Genomic DNA, 12,678 nt, shown 5'->3' on the forward strand with positions numbered 1-12,678 from the left:
TGACTTTTAATAAACACAAAACTGACTGGAACTCCGCATTAAGCTGACCACAGATGGATTGAAATTCATCCGGTTCAGCAGGAACTGACTGAATTTTGATTCATCAGACTGTCGAGTTTTTTTTTTCTTGCTGGCTCTAGCCACAAGCAGTGATCAATGTATTCTGATGATGGGGAAACCTCCCCTGCACTCCCAGCCGGAAGAACACAACAGCACTGCGGGAGGCACAATTTTCTTTCCTTCAGCCTGTGGTTGGTGCAATATTGGTGCAAATGAATGACTGCAAAAACTTCAAAGTCTTAGAGCAACAAAGTGTGAGAATGTGGTTTGATCCCAGAAGTGATTCTTATCAGGATCAAGGGACTGGTTAATCGGATCCATTTGGATGGCTGTATGCCAAGATAAAAATGGTACCTGAACCTCGTATGGAAGATGGAGGACTTAACAAGGTTTTGCCTGTAATGAGACTTCTTTTGGTTCTGGACCCTGCGTTTTCCAGCAGGGAGCTATACAGGTCCCAGCGAAAGGACCCCAAAAATTATAGGGAGACCAAGTCCTTGAAGGTCCTTAAGTGTCAAGACCTGCTGTGATTGGTGAAGATTGGGTGTCTATTAGCAGAGCCCTGCAGTGGGATTGGTAAATTTGCCCCTTTTCTTTTCTTCTCTTTTTGTATAGTATAGTATAAAGAAAGTTACAAAGACTGTACAGTAGCAGCAAATATAAAAACAATGTTTAATAGCGCAGGACATACTACTTCATGAGTACATCAAACACAGATATGTCAGTAGGAAAAAAACAATGCTGGAAATGAAAGCATTCCCAGGAAAAGAGACTGTAAAAGGAAATAGAGGAGAGAATATCATGGTCAAAACACATGAAAGCAATACTCAGTCAAGAATATCAAGTATAGTTATACAGCCTAGTGTACGGTACTGGGCATTATATCAGATTATGATACGTATTACCTTAAAGTATTATGAGACTAGTACATAGTAATGAAATTGTGTAGGATTGTTACAGACAGGCAGTACATGCTGGGTGATGTAGCCAGGTATTCCATTGCTTCCAAAATAGTGCATGTGCTCCATTTTTTTTTTTTGCAAACAGTTTCATATTGGGTTTGCGTATTGAGATTTTGAAGGAAAATTGCTCCTTTAGGAGGTTCATATTGTTTCCAAGCCATAGCAATAGTCTTTCTGACCGCAATTAAACCATGAATTATGAAAGGGTTGTGGAGAAGGGCCCAAGTGTCATGGAGTAAAAGAAGAAATGATGTTGCCGGGTTGCAGGCTAAGGAGGTTTTGAGTACTGTAGAGAGAACGTAAAACACATTTCCAAAAAAGGTATTATTTAGGGCAGGACCACCAGATGTGTATTAGTGAGCCAGTATTGATGCAGTTTTTCCAACAATCCGAGGATGTAGATGAGTTGAATTTGGACGATCTTACTGGGGTGTACTATCAGTGATATAGTATTTTCAGGGACATCTCCCAGTAGGTAATGCATTTTGTAGCAACTGCATTGCTTTATTCCATTGTGATAACTAAAAGCCCTGTGAAAGTTCTGCTTCCCATAGTTTCATTGCAGTTTTATGCAAGGAGAGGTTGCTAGTACGCTTGCAGTAGAAAAAGGAGGAGATCTCTTTAGAACAGGGGTCCTCAAACTGCAACCCACTTCTTAATAGGTGATTTACCAGTGCTGATTGGCATATTCAAGGCTCTGGACCTCTTTTTATGTCCTTTTCCATCTTTATAAAGTTCCATTACCTTGTTACGCAGGACTTTTGACAGTTCTTTTCTGATCCCCATGGCTCAGTATCTAGCCTGGTCAGTGCTTCCACGTAAAAGCTAACAAACTCATTGACTATTTATACACTGACACTAATTGTAATATAAAAAGCCACAGATGTGGGACATTAACCTCTAATTGGCATTTTAACCCTTGTGTGTCTGTACCAAGGCCACACATTCCACCGTATGTAAACTTTTGATCATGGCCATTTGGGCGATTTCTGTTATCATTATGATTTATAAAAGGAGCCAAACAACTATGTGCTAATAAATGGCTTCATATGATCATCATCCTTCAATAAAAGAGCATTTTTTGGCATGATCAGTCATATTTTCAATATCAATGCCAAAATTACACAATTTCTGCCAGGGTATGTAAACCTTTGAGCACAACTGTATAGTAGTTGATCTCAGCCTTGATTTTCTGTAGATAAGCAGAAATAAGCGGAATTGGTAGGGTTCTGAAAAAGACACCATATAAATGGTAGAAGTGACATTTTAATAGTCGCTGCCTGTCCTGCCCATGACACCTGGGCTGTTAAAAAGGATGTGGTTTGTTGCTTAATGGAAAGTAGTAGACTTTCGTAGTTAGTTTTATATATGGAGCAAGGTGTAGAGAGCTTAAAACCTAGGTATTTGATGGTAGAGTTGGGGGCCCAAGAGAAGCTAGAGGATGTCGTAATTGCATTTTTGATGTGGGGAGAAAATGCTACAGGAAGCATATAAGATTTTGACATGTTGACTTTGTATTAAGAGACGCGACTGAGTAGAAGTTAAGGGGTCAGTAAGAGAGAGGATGCCATCGTCTGCATATAAGCTGACTTTGTATTCCCTATTCCCTATACGGAAACCCGAGATGTTGGGGTGTGACCGGTTTGCGCAAGTGGGTCCAATACTAGGGCAAAAATAATAGGGGAGAGGGGGCATCCCTGCCACGTTCCATTAGAGATATGAAAAAGTGGAGAAAGGGATCCTGAACCATAAACTTGAGCTGAGGGAGTTGAATATAAGGCTTTAATATATCCTGTGAGGCCATATGTGTGAAAAACTGCAGATAGATACCTCCAGTGAATGCGGTCGAAGGCCTTCTCTGCATCCTAGGATAGGAGCAGAGAAGGCAACCGGCTTTGCTCCGCCCACTGAAGTAGGTTGAGGGCTTGTGTCGTCAAGACGTTTAAAGGCCCTTAAAGCCCACTTGGTCTGGGTGAATCATATGCGCAAGTATATTCTCTAGTCGAGAGGCAAACATTTTGGCATATATTTTAACGTCTGTGTTCAATAGAGTAATGGGCCTATAATTAGCTGGGAATGTGAGTGACTTGTTCAGTTTGGGTACAGTGACAATAAGGGCTTCAAGGGACTCTTGAGGTAAAGAGGAAAAGCGTGCAGTTTGATCATAGATACATTGGAGATGAGGGAGTAAGGTGGGGCAGAAAAGTTTATAATATTCATTCCCAAATCCGTCTGGGAATGGGAATTTGTGTAAGTTTTTAATAACTGCTTGAATCTTTGGGGGGGATGTGGGGTGGAAATGGAAGCTGAAATCTCAACAAGTTGGGCCGAGGGAACTTTGGGTAAGTTTAGTGAAGATGAGAATGCTTGGATCTGTGCATCTGAGGGGGAGTGGACTGATGGGTCTACACTAAGGTTGTATCGATTAGAATAAAATAACGCAAAATTATTTGCAATATGGGCAGGGTGAGTGATTCTGGTATAGGAGATGCTCTATTTTATTTGTGGCCATTTTCTTTTTAATCTGTTTTGCCAGGTGCGTTCCAATAAAGTAGAGATTATATTGTGAGATGAAACATTGTGCAAGGTTATGTCATAAGACTCTTAACTGATTGGCGCTTAGATATATTTTGATGATCCGACGTACGCAGTCTTATAGATCAGTGATTAGCTGTGCCCTCTTGCGTTTCTCGTGCCCCCAATTTTATCAGTACACCTATCATAAAGGCTGACCATAAAGAATGCACATTATCTACAGAAACAACAATGCACTTAAAGGAATTCAGTTCCTCTTGGATTTGTTTCTGGTGGTGAGTGGGTATGTAGAATAGAAGTGTTTTCTCCATATTTTGGTCAGATGTGAGGAGTTTGACATTTGGATTTGCAAAGAGATCGATGCATGGTCCGACCAGGAGATTGCACAGTTATGTGAGGCAGTAATTTGGAGCAGAGTATTCCTGTCAAGCAAAAACAAACCTATCCTTGAGTAAACATGTAAAACCGGAGAAAAGAAAGTAAAGTCCTTCTTCAATTCATGAGTACTTCTTCAGGCATCGCAAAGATTTTCCGTTTTTAACAGATTGCAAAGGACTTGGGAGGGACTTCTAGTGCAACTAGTGGAGTCTAAAGTTATATCAGGAAAAAAAAAAGCAGGTTTAGCCAGCCTGTGTGCTCTGTCTATGACAAAGTCTTTTGGGTTTTCACGAGGAAGTAGAGCCCGCAGAAGTGGTTGTAAGTATGGGATAAGTTCTGAGGGTGTTACAGACTGTGGAATGCCTCTGAATTTTAAGTTGTCCCTCCTTGATCTATCTTTAGGGTCTGCAATTTTATTCTTTAGCCACTGGATGTCAGTAGTGTGCGCCTGGAAACCATCTACAAGATCATTGTGTGCTGCAATAATCTCCCCCATTTTGTAATCATTATCAACTCTCTCCTCCACCTGATCCAGTTGACCTTGTAACTTAGATGTTTTTGCCTAATTCAGTTTGGAGAGGGGTACAGACTGGAGTTCCAGGTTGCCCCCCCCCCCCCTGGTTTCTAAAGTCCAACGTACCCACAAACTAGTTGAAAAGAAATTCTTTATTTCAAGCACTCGATTAATTGCTATCACAAGGGGTAATTGTGGAAGTACCGTCAAGCGAAAGGTTCAGGGACTTCTACTCAAACCTGTTCACGGTTTCAAAATCAAATGGAAACATGAGACCTATACTAGATCTCAAGGCTCTGAACCAATTACTGTTTGTTTCGGATGGAATCAGTCCATTCAGTAGTAGCCTTGCTGCAGTTAGCTCATACCTTCATGTACCAATATTCCATCCTAATCAAAGGTTTCTGTGGTTTGCAGTAGGTGGTTATCATTCAATTTGTGGCTGTGTCCCTCGAGTTTTCCATGGCCCCTTGTGTTTTCACAAAAGTTCTGGCTTTAGTATTGGGCCTACTAAGAGCCCAGGAAATATAGGTACTAAGGTATCTGGACGACCTATTACTCAGGGAGAAGTCTGTTCCGATCTTAAAGTGGAATGTGGCTCGTGCAGTACATGTTCTAGAACATCTAAGCTGGATCCTAAACTTCGAGAAGTCGGCCTTAGAGCTGATTCAAAGTCTGGAATGTTTGGGGTTGGTCCTAGATACGGTGCAGGCAAAATTCTTCCTGCCCCCAGGGAAGTGCTGTGCTCTAAAAGATCAGGTACGAGATGTGAGAAGGACAAAATATCCATCTATATACCTATGCATGAGGTTGTTGGTGAAGATAGTATCGGCATTTGAGGCAGTTCCCTATACACAGTTCCACTCCAGACCATTGCAGAGAAACATTGTCTACCTGGAACAAGAAGGTCCAAGTTTTGGATTGTCACATTGGTGACTGGTTGTTCGGAATCTGAAAAGAGGGAAGACTAGTTTGGTAGATCGTAACCACAGATGCCAGTCCAAGAGAAGTGGGCACAGCAGAAGAAGAGTCTGCCCATCAATGTCCTGGAACTTCGGGCAGTTTGCTTTGCTCTGAATTTCTGGATGATCAGGTTACACAAATATCTGGTCAGGATCCAGTCTGACAATGCCAAGGCCGTAGCTTACATCAACCACCAAGGAGGCACCAGGAGATGAATGGCCCAGGAGGAGGTGAATCATATTCTAGCTTGGGCAGAGCTTCATGTGCCATCTCTGTCAGCAGTTTACATTCCAGGGTAGAGAACTGGTAAGCAGATTTTCTCAGTCGCCAGCAGTTTGTTCCATGAGATTTTCAGGCAATTTGCCAATCTTCGGGGTACCCCAGACATAGATCTATTGGCATCCATGTTCAACAAGGTAGACAAGTTTGTGTCCAGAACAAGGGATTCAGCTTCTGCCACGCCTTTATACTTTCAAAGGCATATTGCTTTGCACTCCCTGGTTCGGGCCTTTGTACAGGGGGGTGATTCAAATGGTCCCTCTTCTCAGGCTACCCTAGTGCCCTTGGTATTTAAATTTAGTGTTGGCTATTTTGCAGAGGCAGCCATTTGAACCTATTCAGAATATTCCACCTGTGCTTTTGACTAGAAAGGTGTCTTTTTTTTTTTTATAGCAATCACTTCGGCAAGGGTGTCATAGCTGGCGGCTCTTTCTTGCAAGGAGCCATTTTTGATCTAACACCAGGATAGGGTGGTGTTGCCTTCCTCCATCCTTCTTGCCTAAAGTGGTTTCTAGCTTTCACTTGAATCAGGACATTGTCCTACCCTCATTTTGTCTGAATCCTCATTCACCAGGAGAGAAATTGCTACATTGCTGGATGTAATGCGAGCTGTCAGAAAAGGATGGCACAAATCAGAAGGTCTATTTCCTTGTTTCTGCTACCAGAGGGGCCCAGTAAAGGGCAAGCTGCATCCAAGGCAACTTTTTCTCGTTGGATCCACAAGTTATTCATACAAGCCTATGGATGTGAAGGGCAGAGTCCCATCCTTTTGGGTAAGAGTGCACTCTACCAAAAGTATAAGCCTCTTTGGCAATTTGCCATCAGGTGTTGATTACTCAGGTTTGCAAGGCTGCCACCTGGTCTTCAGTGAATACATTCACAAGGTTCTACCAAGTGGATGTTAGAGCTACAGATGATTCTGCTTTTGGCCACAGTGTGTTACGGGCGGCAGAGTAGGTCGTCTTGCTGATTATGGTGTCTGGAATTGGTGTCTCCCTCCCCTCAAATGGATTGCTTTGGGACATTGGGCAATTAGTATAGCCTGCTCTGTGTCCCATGATGAATGATAACGAAAATTGGATTTTTTTTCTACACACTTACTTATAAAATACATTTCTTGGAGTACATTACGGGACAAAAAGGTCCCTCCTCTCTTTCTGGAATTTTGCTACAAAATTGGGGTACTTTCTGTGTAGGAGGGGTTATATATGGGAGGACTTCCTGTCTGTTTTGGTCCGCCAGTGTCCATCCACCTATATGTGGCACATAACACATATAGTAAGGATTATAGCCTACTCGGTGTCCTGTGATGTACTCCAAGAAATAGATTTTACAGGCAAATATGTACAAAAAAATACAAATTTTTGTATATTGTTTTTCTTGAGGCACATGCAAACAAGAAAAAGTCAGAGCTGGCCATAGATCCTTCATTGTCATCCTAGGGGTCTTTGGCACATTCTGAGGATTATACAGTCTGCCCTTGCACCAATATTCACAGAATAGTCATATAGGCAAAACAGCAATAGTGCAGAATTTCTTTCAGTAACTTACATTGAAGGACTCAAAGTTTTTAGAAATGCTTTACATTTTCCAGTCTTACGATCTATAAAAATTCTACTGAAAAAGAATCAGTTGGCAAAGGGCATTAACCTTCACTATTCAGTTGTTATAATAGAGTTGCATTACTTTCCTTGTATTTTCTCCCTGTCAGAAATGTTGGGCTACAAAGCCAGCCTGTCCCTGCCCGAGCTCAGTACGGATAACAGACACTCAAATCTGCTATATAATAAATGTGTTGTCAGGATTACATGTAAGAAAATTCTAGCCTTCGACAATTGACTGTTTTACTCTTCTGTCAGTTACCAGCATTAAACTCAGACAGGAAACAGATCCTCCTATATTAGGTCCTTGCAGACCCGCCCTGGAGCTGTCATTTCTGCAGACAGGAAAAGAATATAAGTGAACAATAGCACACATTCAGAAGGTACAAGATGTCATCTCCTATAAGTGTTTTTTTTTTTTTGTACACCACAAACCTAAACTACCCTTCCTTACCCTCCCTAGATGCATACTTCCATCCTTCCCATAACTTCAGTATTCAGCAATGGTTTATATTCTTCCTGGAAATCATGTGATTTGGGGAAGCCAGAGCCAAGAAGTAAATGTTAAAAGCAGAATTAACCTATTTCAATCAGCATGAGCTATTTTTAACCCTATGCTGCCAACATCAGTAAGTAGATAGGAAGTAATATTTTAAAGCTGAACACCTATACTTTTCGTATACTTTACATGCTGGCCCAAACATGTCCCTCACTAACATGTGAGGTTGCGGGATGCACTGTATAAACTGTATGTAGCAGAGGCTACATACAGCATACAGTACTGTGTCCCAGTGCAAGCTGAGACCTTCCATCTCAGAACCGGAACACAATAGAGTCTGAGTGGTACTCAGCCATCTGACTCAGAGTCAGAGAAGCGGGCTCATGATCTCACAACCTCTAACTCAGAGGAAGCTTTGTATTTATCTTTAGCTTTCTATGACTGGCTGAGTGCCACACAGACTATTTTGTTTTGAGTCTGTTCCAGGTGCGAACCAAGACTTTCCTGGCTCACAGTGATGTACAGTCATGGCCGAAATTGTTGGCACCCTTGATATTTCTCCAGGAGATCATGTATTTCTCACGAAACGTATTGCATTAACACATGTTTTGCTATACACATGTTTATTCCCTTTGTGTGTATTGGGACAAAACAAAAAAAGGGAGGAAAGAAAGCAAATTCGACATAATGTCACACAAACCTCCAAAAATGGGCTGGACAAAAGTATTGGCACCCTTTCACAACTGCGGATAAATAAGAATGTTACAAGCATGTGATGCTCCTGTAAACTCACCTGGGGCAAGTAACAGGTGTGGGCAATATAGAAATCACACCTGAAAGCAGATAAAAAGGAGAGACGTTCACTTAACCTTTGCATTGTGTGTCTGTCTGTGCCACACTAAGCATGGACAACAGAAAGAGGAGACGAGAACTGTCTGAGGACCTGAGAACCAAAATTGTGGCAAAATATCAACAATCTCAAGGTTACAAGTCCATCTCCAGAGAACTAGATTTGCCTTTGTCCACAGTGCGCAACATTATCAAGAAGTTTGCAACCCATGGCACTGTAGCTAATCTCCCTGGTCGTGGACGGATGAGGAAAATTGATGAAAGATTGCAACGCAGAATAGTCCGGATGGTGGATAAGCAGCCCCAAACATGTTCCAAAGACATTCAAGCTGTCCTGCAGGCTCAGGGAGCATCAGTGTCAGCGCGAACTATCCGTCGACATTTAAATGAAATGAAACGCTATGGCAGGAGACCCAGGAGGACCCCACTGCTGACACAGAGACATAAAAAAGCAAGACTACAGTTTGCCAAAATGTACTTGAGTAAGCCAAAAGCCTTCTGGGAAAACGTCTTGTGGACAGATGAGACCAAGATAGAGCTTTTCGGTAAAGCACATCATTCTACTGTTTACCGAAAACGGAATGAGGCCTACAAAGAACAAAACACAGTACCTACGGTAAAATATGGTGGAGGTTCAATGATGTTTTGGGGTTGTTTTGCTGCCTCTGGCACTGGGTGCCTTGACTGTGTGCAAGGCATCATGAAATCTGAGGATTACCAAAGGATTTTGGGTCGCACTGTAGGGCCCAGTGTCAGAAAGCTGGGTTTGCGTCCAAGATCCTGGGTCTTCCAGCAGGACAATGACCCCAAACATACGTCAAAAAGCACTCAGAAATGGATGGCAAAGAAGCGCTGGAGAGTTCTGAAGTGGCCAGCAATGAGCCCAGATCTAAATCCCATTGAACACCTGTGGAGAGATCTTAAAATTGCTGTTGGGAAAAGGTGTCCTTCCAATAAGAGAGACCTGGAGCTGTTTGCAAAGGAAGAGTGGTCCAAAATTCCGGGTGAGAGGTGTCAGAAGCTTATTGATGGTTATAGGAAGCGACTGATTTCAGTTATGTTTTCCAAAGGGTGTGCAACCAAATATTAAGTTAAGGGTGCCAATACTTTTGTCCAGCCCATTTTTGGGGTTTTGTGTGACATTATGTCATATTTGCTTTTCTGCCTCTGTTTTATATTTGTTCCAATACATACAAAGGGAATAAACATGTGTATAGCAAAACATGTGTTAATGCAATACCTTTTTTGTGTGAAATACTTGATTTTCAGGAAAAATATCAAGGGTGCCAACAATTTCGGCCATGACTGTATGTAGCCTCCACTACATAGTTTATACAGTACATCCAGCAGCCTCACGTTAGTGAGGGTCATAGTTTGTTTGAGTCAACTTGGCCCAAATGAACTGTATAAAGTGTTCTAAAAGCTGGAGTTCAGCTTTAACTCTAACCCACATATTTCTTCAGTTGCTTCCTGTTTCTGTCCTAATCCAAAATAATGCCATACATCCCTGCAGTCTTCATGGGCATTTTATTTTCTTTCATCTAGAATAGGGGAGGAGCTTTCTAGCTAAGCACCCCCTCCAGCCTGCGTGCCTGATCTAAGGGCAGATGGACTGCATGAAGTAAATGCTTCGCAAATCATCTGCCCTTACTCAAGATGGCTGTAGCTAGAAATGCGATAGGGTGTTTTAAAAAGTGATTTTTCAACAAAATAAAGTATGGCGACATGGATGGATGAGTTTGCTTTAAATATTAAAAATAAATAAGTTTGTGCTGCTCAGATACAGTTTAGTTCCGCTTTCAGGATTAAAATTCCAGATTAGGGTACAGCTCACCATACACAGATTCCTCTATCCACACAAACGATTGATGGCGATTGATGGCGGTATCCACCTGCCATTATACTGTATTTTGCCAGCTGTACCCATCACTGTCACAATACATTTATCAGCAGCTGCTGATCAAGAAAAAAATTCCAACATGTTTCTTGCTGTATTGGTGCCCTTAGACTCCCTGACCTGCAAAGAGCATTAAAGTTTTATTACATTCCCTGCATTAATGCACGTTCGCACCAGAAAGCAGTGTGGGAAACCCCTGTTTAGTGCACGTTTCACACACCGCTCTTCAAATGAACTGGATGTGAAATCTTCTGTGGGTGTCAATAGATTCCTAATGACACCCTGAAACTAGATTGCAAACACAGTGCGTTTGCCTGCACTGGATTGCATGGTACTGCAGCACCATGTGATCCAGTTGCATACTTTTTAAAAGTATGAAAGTGGTGATGCCTTATTTGTGTGTTGACAAGCTTTGAGAGCTGTTTTTATCTGGAGGTTGAGGAGGCAGGGACACACATATTTGACTACATTTCCACTTCCAGTACAATTCACAGGAACTAAAACATGACAAACTAAAACCTCCAAATTTAGGTTTGTGGTAGTCTATCTGAAGTGCTGGATGTGAAAAGTCACTTCTGGTAAGTACAATAATATACAGAAAATTAAACTAGCTGTAGACTTATTACAGATTTCAGATTGATAAAATAAACTCTGTAAACTGGAGTAATAGTGGAACAGTCCCTTTCTCATGGCAAACATTGGGGTTTAATCATTAAAATGAAACAAGATATTTGACAAGTTACTCTAAAAAAAATGCTCTGCTTTTCTATGCGCCAGTTTTCACAAAACTTCATCAGTTTGCAATAAAGGAAGAAATATGTGTAGGTCTTTAGCCAAATAGGCAGAAACAAATATAGCAAATTAAAAAAGGTTTCAGATGAAATGTGCACTAGGACCTATTTATTGTATTTGTTTGCAAATCTATTATGTTTAAGAATTATTAGATGCAAAATAGTTGCTAAGTGTAGGTTTTATTTTTAAAGAAGTATTAAACTCAAAAGCAAACGTGCTATATTGCAGCTTTCCAATTCATAGATGTGTTAGCTGCATTAGTTTTCTTTTGTAGGCTTGCTTTCTTCTATTTTCAGCTGGTGATCTGGCCAGTAAGTCTAGTGTTTTTCAAAACAGCAAGCTCTCTTCCAGACGTATTAGTTTACGTGGATGAGACAAACCATTTAATACTGGCAGGGATGCTTACAATGGTCAGCTTTTAATTATTTGTGTAAAACCTTTATCCCAAAAGGAAAGAAAACTGTTGCTGTAACAGATTATAAAGTATGAGTTAGAATTTGGCTTCAATTAGGTAGTGTGTTTAAATCTGCTAGTCCATCTAATTGCCCCCTCCTCCCAGACTGGATGAATGAGCACAGGGGCACCATTGCACAGCAGCATTGGGGTGCTCTAATGAAGGAACAAGGGAAAAAAAGCCTTAAAAAAAAAAAAAACAAATGCAGCTACCGAAGCTTGGTAAGCTGCAATATATTACAATTTTGGTTTTGGGTTTAATACTACTTTAAGCTTTGAGTCAAGTTTCCTCAAAACTATTTCCTATGTACATATAGTAATTAGTGCAAAATATTTTGTACCAGCAATGAACTGCAAAATCATTGGTTTAAATTGTCTTGATCTTTATGTGCAAATTGTAGACATGCTCATACATTTTGATTTTATGCCACATTCTGCCAGTACTTGACATGTTTGAGTAGATCATGTGTCTTGCCTAGAGAAGGACATAGTGTGTTAAGAAATGTTACACAGGGCATTTAAACCTACCACTTTAATGTACTACCGCGTGTCCTTGTTGTATATACTGTAGCTACCAGACAAAAACATGACTAGTTGCTAAAGGTAACTTAGGTACTATCCTTTAGAACAGGGGTGGGCAACTGTGCCCTCCAGCTGTTGGTGAACTACAAGTCCCATCATGCCTCTGCCTTTGGGAGTCATGCTTGTAACTGTCAGTTTTGCAATGCCTCATGGGACTTGTAGTTCTACAACAGCTGGAAGGCCACAGTTGCCCACCCCTGCTTTAGAACATTACATGCATACTGTCCTTTTTAGAACATACATAGAACATACAAGCAATAACCTGCTTATATTTTGCATTTTCTAGTTTCCCTACTCCCCTCCCATCATGAAAT

General features: G+C 41.2%; 1 protein-coding gene across 9 annotated transcripts in view; it reads right to left on the minus strand.

Annotated features, from left to right (window-relative positions):
- The window catches only part of CASK (calcium/calmodulin dependent serine protein kinase), a 325,007-nt gene that overhangs the window by 265,507 nt on the left and 46,822 nt on the right, over positions 1 to 12,678 (minus strand). The window lies entirely within an intron of this gene.

The sequence above is a fragment of the Staurois parvus genome, unplaced genomic scaffold (assembly GCF_062004578.1).
Source record: "Staurois parvus isolate SC_StPar_1 unplaced genomic scaffold, SC_StPar_1.0 ptg000145l, whole genome shotgun sequence".
Lineage (NCBI taxonomy): Eukaryota > Metazoa > Chordata > Amphibia > Anura > Ranidae > Staurois > Staurois parvus.